The following is a 6057-nucleotide window of genomic DNA, read 5'->3' as shown; positions in this document are numbered from 1 at the left end:
ATGTGACTGAATTTATAAAGTAATGAGCGATTCTCATAAAAGTAGCATTGGAAATTGTGAATGACCGTAGAAAATAAAGAAAATATTTTGAGTGCTATAAATAGATATGGCAATTAAAGCGAGTAATTTTGTACAGTTTAATTTGTGTTTGTGGCTTCCAGATTAGATATTTGGAATAGAAGTGTGCAAAGAATAGTGTTCTTATTAACATTAAATTTCCAATTAATAATGATGACGTGGGGGGGCGAGCGATGTCGGCGGCGGAGCCGGATGCGGGCGTCGCCGCGGCCGCCGCGGCCCTGGGGATGGGCGCCCAAGCCCTCGTTCGTGTCGTACGTGCGCCCGGAGGAAATTCATGCAAACGAGAAGGAAGTAACTCTTCACTTGTTGCCAGGTGAACAGCTGCTTTGTGAAGCCAGTACAGTGCTGAAGTATGTCCAGGAGGATTCCTGTCAGCGTGGGATCTATGGGAAACTTGTGTGCACGGACTTCAAGATCGCCTTCTTGGGCGATGATGAATCTGCGTTGGATAATGATGAGGCCCAATTTAAGAATAAGGTTATAGGAGAAAATGACATCACACTCCACTGCGTTGATCAGATTTATGGAGTGTTTGATGAGAAAAAGAAACCTCTTTTTGGACAATTGAAGAAATACCCTGAAAAACTCATCATCCACTGCAAAGACCTTCGAGTGTTCCACTTTGGTCTGAGGTACACAAGAGAAGAGGAAGTCAAAAGGATTGTCAGTGGCATAATTCATCATACCCAAGCTCCTAAACTGCTTAAAAGATTATTTCTGTTTTCCTATGCAGCTGCTGCACAAAACAATACAGCCACTGATCCCAAGAACCATACTGTAATGTTTGACACCCTTAAGGACTGGTGTTGGGAATTGGAGCGGACCAAAGGCAACGTCAAGTACAAAGCAGTGAGTGTCAATGAAGGCTATAAAGTCTGTGTAAGATTGCCAGCATACTTTGTTGTCCCTATTTCTCTTCCTGAAGAGGACGTGCTACACTTTCAGGGTCACAGCATACCAATATGGTGCTGGTCCTGCCACAATGGATGTGCCCTTTTGAAAATGTCAGCACTGCCCAAAGAACAGGATGATGGCAGTTTACAAATCCAAAAGAGCTTCTTGGATGGAATTTACAAGACCATCCACAGGCCACCCTATGAAATTGTTAAAACTGAAGACCTGTCAACCAACTTCCTGTCCTTGCAGGACATCCAGACTGCATACTCTAAATTTAAACAGCTGTTTCTGATAGATAATAGTACGGAATTTTGGGACACAGATATAAAATGGTTTTCTCTGTTGGAAAATAGCAGTTGGCTTGATATAATCAGACATTGCCTGAAAAAAGCAATAGAGATTGCAGAATGTCTAGAAGCACAAAACATGAACGTTCTTCTTTTAGAGGAGAATGCTTCAGACCTCTGCTGCCTCATTTCCTCTCTGGTACAAGTGATGATGGACCCCCACTGCAGAACCAGGGTTGGTTTCCAGAGCCTCGTCCAGAAGGAGTGGATCATGGGCGGCCACTGTTTCCTGGATCGCTGCAACCACCTCCGTCAAAGTGACAAAGAGGAGGTTCCCGTGTTCCTGCTGTTCTTAGATTGTGTGTGGCAGCTGGTGCACCAGCATCCCCCAGCATTTGATTTCACGGAGACTTACTTGACTGTTTTGTCAGATAGTCTATACTTACCTATTTTTAGCACCTTCTTCTTCAATTCGCCTCATCAAAAAGATATTAACATGGGTAGGGAACACCAGGATACACAGAGCAAGCCTTTGAATCTGCTCACCGTGTGGGATTGGAACCCAAAGCCCAGATGTTGCTCAAAAACCCTCTTTATGTGGAAAAGCCAAAACTGGACAAAGGCCAACGGAAAGGAATGCGTTTCAAACATCAACGACAATTGTCTCTACCACCCACTCAATCTAAATCATCTCCCAAAAGAGGATTTTTCAGGGAAGAAACAGATCATTTAATTAAAAACCTTCTGGGCAAGAGAATTAGCAAATTAATTAATTCTTCTGATGAGCTGCAAGACAATTTTCAAGAGTTCTATGACAGCTGGCACAGCAAGCCCACCGACTACCACGGACTGCTGCCGCCTCACATCGAGGGGCCAGAAATCAAAGTCTGGGCCCAGCGCTACCTGCGCTGGATTCCGGAAGCCCAAATCCTGGGTGGTGGTAGAGTGGCCACCATGAGCAAACTCTTGGAAATGATGGAGGAGGTAGAGCGCTTACAAGAGAAGATCGAGGAGAGACACCACAGCCAGGGGGCCCTCCCTGCAGAGGGCCCCTCGTTGCTGAGGAGCTCGGCCCGCTTGTCCTCTTTGTTTCCTTTCGCTCTGCTGCAGCGACACTCCTCAAAACCGGTCCTTCCCACCAGTGGCTGGAAAGCTCTGGGTGATGAAGATGATCTGGCCAAACGAGAAGATGAGTTTGTGGATCTAGGAGACGTGTGATTGTCCACTTAGTGGTCATGAAGGAGGGACGTTGAGGGTTGGGACAGGCATCGAACCCCTTTGCTCTCTGGATGAGTGGGTCACACTGCAGCTTACCACTGCAGCAGGCAGGGAGGCATTTGTCCAGGGCTCTGGAGCAGGAAACCCGGAGCTTCAGGAAAAGAGCTGGTTCTCATGTTTTTATGCTCCTGAAAGACTATGCAATTAAAACCGGATCTCTAGTATTATTAATTGAAAGGAATTATTACTTGACCCATAATCGAACTGTGGCCATTGTCTGATGCATATTATACAGAACCGGCGGTGGCTGGTTTACTACTAGAAAGGGCTTTGGTCTCACATTCTTGGACTCAATATTTTCTTCAGATCTTTTCTGTGCCAAGATAATTTATCCAGTCATTGGGAACAGTGTGTATCTTGCTACCCATCTTACTTCGGAGCAAATTCAGCTTTATCTGATGTGTGTATGGCAAATTGAAAGACTCAAGTAGAGATATTCAGATGTATGGCATTCATTTAAACCCTAGCATTTTTCCTTTCTCTATCCTCTTGCCGGAGAAAAGCTGGGGAAATTCCACTCATGTTACCCATCCTGACATTTCCAGCCGTCCCTCCCCCTGAATAGACTGTGTCACTTTGTGTGGGGCTGGTGAGCTAGCCAACCAGCCACGCTGCCCTTTCTGTGTGCCGACAGCTCCAGGTCTCCCTCTGCCCACTCCGGACCCCTCGCTGCCGTCCCCCCATGCTCCCTGCCATGGTGTGCGGAGTCCCAGGATCTTGCTGCTAAATCTGTTGGTGAAACTGGGGGAATCCCTTTGCCCGAAGGAGCTTCCATTCTTCTGGAACTTCTTCAATGTTTGAAAGTGCTTTGCCTTTTTCTAACAGTGTGCCGAGGCTTGGGGACATTTGTGACGGCAGCCCTCTGCATCAACCCTCACGCGGTCTCCCCGAATCTCTAACCGCACATACGTGAGCAGGATCACTTCAGAACGTGGCTTTCAGAGGGAAGCCATTAAGCAGAAATATCAGAAGTGATGGTTCTCCTTAGTACCTCAATGATTTAAAAGCCATAGAAGAAAAAAAAAAAAAAAAAAAAATAAAAGCCATAGAAGAAACTTGACTATGCCTGGTCACCTTGGATCTGCTGTCTAAATGGTATATATATATTTTTAAATGCAGGAAAGTACACTTTTAAGGACGAGTTGTTTTTCTCTCTCAGTGGAACCCTTGTTAAATCCCACAAAAGGAAAGGGGGAAGCTAATGTTGGAATGTCTCAAATTGAATGTTTGCCTTTTATATACATTTGCTCTCCAGTATAGATCCCAATTTGAATGTTACATGTTTAGAAAAAGTTCAGTTGCTTGAGGGCAATAAGAAATTTTCAAACTATTGACAAAGAAATTTCTCAGTTTGCACTGAATCGTCTTTTTGTATGTAGAAGAAATTGCTTTACTCTTCTCCCCATTTGTGTTGACACATGAGCCAGGTTGGTCTATTAAAATGACAGAGGTTGAGGAGAGGGCAGGACTCGGGCATTGGGGGCCAAACACATGTCCGGTCTTGTTGCCTTAAGCGTCTCACTAGTGAGTTCAGTGTTAGGCTTGCAGTAGGGATTTTTAAAATACATTAGTTCATTAGCTACCTTAACATGCGCTCTGTGGGCCTTCCTAAACTAGCACTAGCCTCCACTTCTCTGCCCCACTGCCTCCCTGATACACTATGGAGCTAACTATTTTTGTTACCATATTATAACGTGAATATTTATACAGTAGCCTCTTCAATCTTAGAACCTTAGCAGTTTTCATTCCAAAAATGCCCGGTGTGATGCTTTACACTCCACAAAGTATGGTTCAAAGGCACAAGGTCATGGCCCTTGTCATAGCAGTTGAATGTGCATTGAAATATTTTTCTATGATTTTTTTTTAATTACAATAGAAAAATAAGCTGTTGTAACATGTGAGGTCATGACAATTTATGTATTTATATTTGAAATCAGATTTCTATAAACTTGTATTTGTGTACAGAATTCTCAGTGGGTTTATATATTGTGACATTTATATTCAAGATTGAGATATGGATTATGCTTAACAGTAAAAGCTGAAATGAGACCTTTACTTTGTTTAAAATGCTGCACTGTGCAAGTTTGGAAATGTACATTAATTTACTGTATATAATATCTTGAGTTTGTTTATACCTCCAAGTTTTTACACTGAAGATGAATTAGCTTTAAAAACATTCAAAACCTTTTTTTTTTTTTTAAAGGGAATAAGCTGTTGGGCTTTATCTGTATAAATGTGCTTTTTATTTTCCAATGTACAATGAAAGTTTATACTTATATTTCACTGCATCATATCTGATTGCAGAAATTAAAGCACAATTTACAAGCAAAAAAAAAATAATAATGATGACGTGGTAAGTAACTCATCTGAAAGCTTTATTTTTTATGGGATAACTTGTTCATAATTTAGGTTTTGAATAATGAATCCTGAATATATGAATAGCTTACCCATGAAGAATGTTTTAATACAGTTATGTAGAAATGCTAGATGTGAGCGGTTCTTATTGTACCATCACTAATCCTAAATGCCTGGAAGTTGAGAAAGTCACAATTTTTATACCAATTTGTGATAAAGCATAGACAGCAGGAAAATGTATTGCTGTGGGAGTAAGCATGAAGAAGAATTTAATATTAAAAGGTTTATGGCTATGTTTGTTCTAATTAGAAATATCTGTAATATAAATAGAATTGAGATAAAAGTATTTTATTTTAAAAATTCTAATAGGGATCCCTGGGTGGCGCAGTGGTTTAGCGCCTGCCTTTGGCCCAGGGCGCGATCCTGGAGACCCGGGATCGAATCCCACGTCGGGCTCCTGGTGCATGGAGCCTGCTTCTCCCTCTGCCTGTGTCTCTGCCTCTCTCTCTCTCTCTGTGACTATCATAAATAAGTAAAAATTTAAAAAAAAAAAAAGAAAACCAAGAAAAAAAAATTCTAATAGACTAACTGGGTTATCAATATTGACAAGGGTTGAAGATAAAGCTGTCAAAATCTATGGGAAATGTAGACTTTTTCAAATTATTTTTATTTTTTAATTAATTAATTAATTAATTAATTTATTCATGAGAGACACACAGAGAGAGAGAGAGAGAGAGGCAGAGATACAGGCAGAGGGAGAAACAAGCTCCATACAGGGAGATATGGGAGATGTGGGACTTTCCCGGACCCCAGGATCACGCCTTGGGCCAAAGGCAGGTGCCCAACCGCTTAGCCACCCAGGGACTCTCTCAAATAATTTTTAAATAATTAAAGGCTATTTAAGCTAATTAAGAGGCTATATTAACTAAAGTTAATATAAAGCTTAAGTTTTTTGATAGATCATTTTATTGTTAATAACATGAATGTAGATATAAAAAGCATTAACATCGAAGTAGACTGGTAGATTGGGCATATAAGACTGTATATATTTGATACTATTACTAAGAATGCAAAGCCTACACTGGAACTTCAAGCTACAAAAGCTAATAAAATACGTGGCATCAAAGTCAATGATGTTAAATATTTGTTTAGGGTACGC

The 6057-nt window shown here is 41.5% G+C and overlaps 1 pseudogene; it reads left to right on the top strand.

Annotated features, from left to right (window-relative positions):
* The first annotated feature begins 231 nt into the window (after positions 1–231).
* Positions 232–3556, top strand: LOC144305104 (myotubularin-related protein 12 pseudogene; annotated as a pseudogene).
* Positions 3557–6057: the final 2501 nt, after the last annotated feature.

This window comes from Canis aureus, chromosome 35 (assembly GCF_053574225.1).
Source record: "Canis aureus isolate CA01 chromosome 35, VMU_Caureus_v.1.0, whole genome shotgun sequence".
Taxonomy (NCBI): domain Eukaryota; kingdom Metazoa; phylum Chordata; class Mammalia; order Carnivora; family Canidae; genus Canis; species Canis aureus.
Note: the sequence above shows the minus strand (reverse complement) of the source record. Positions and strands in the feature narration are given on the sequence as shown.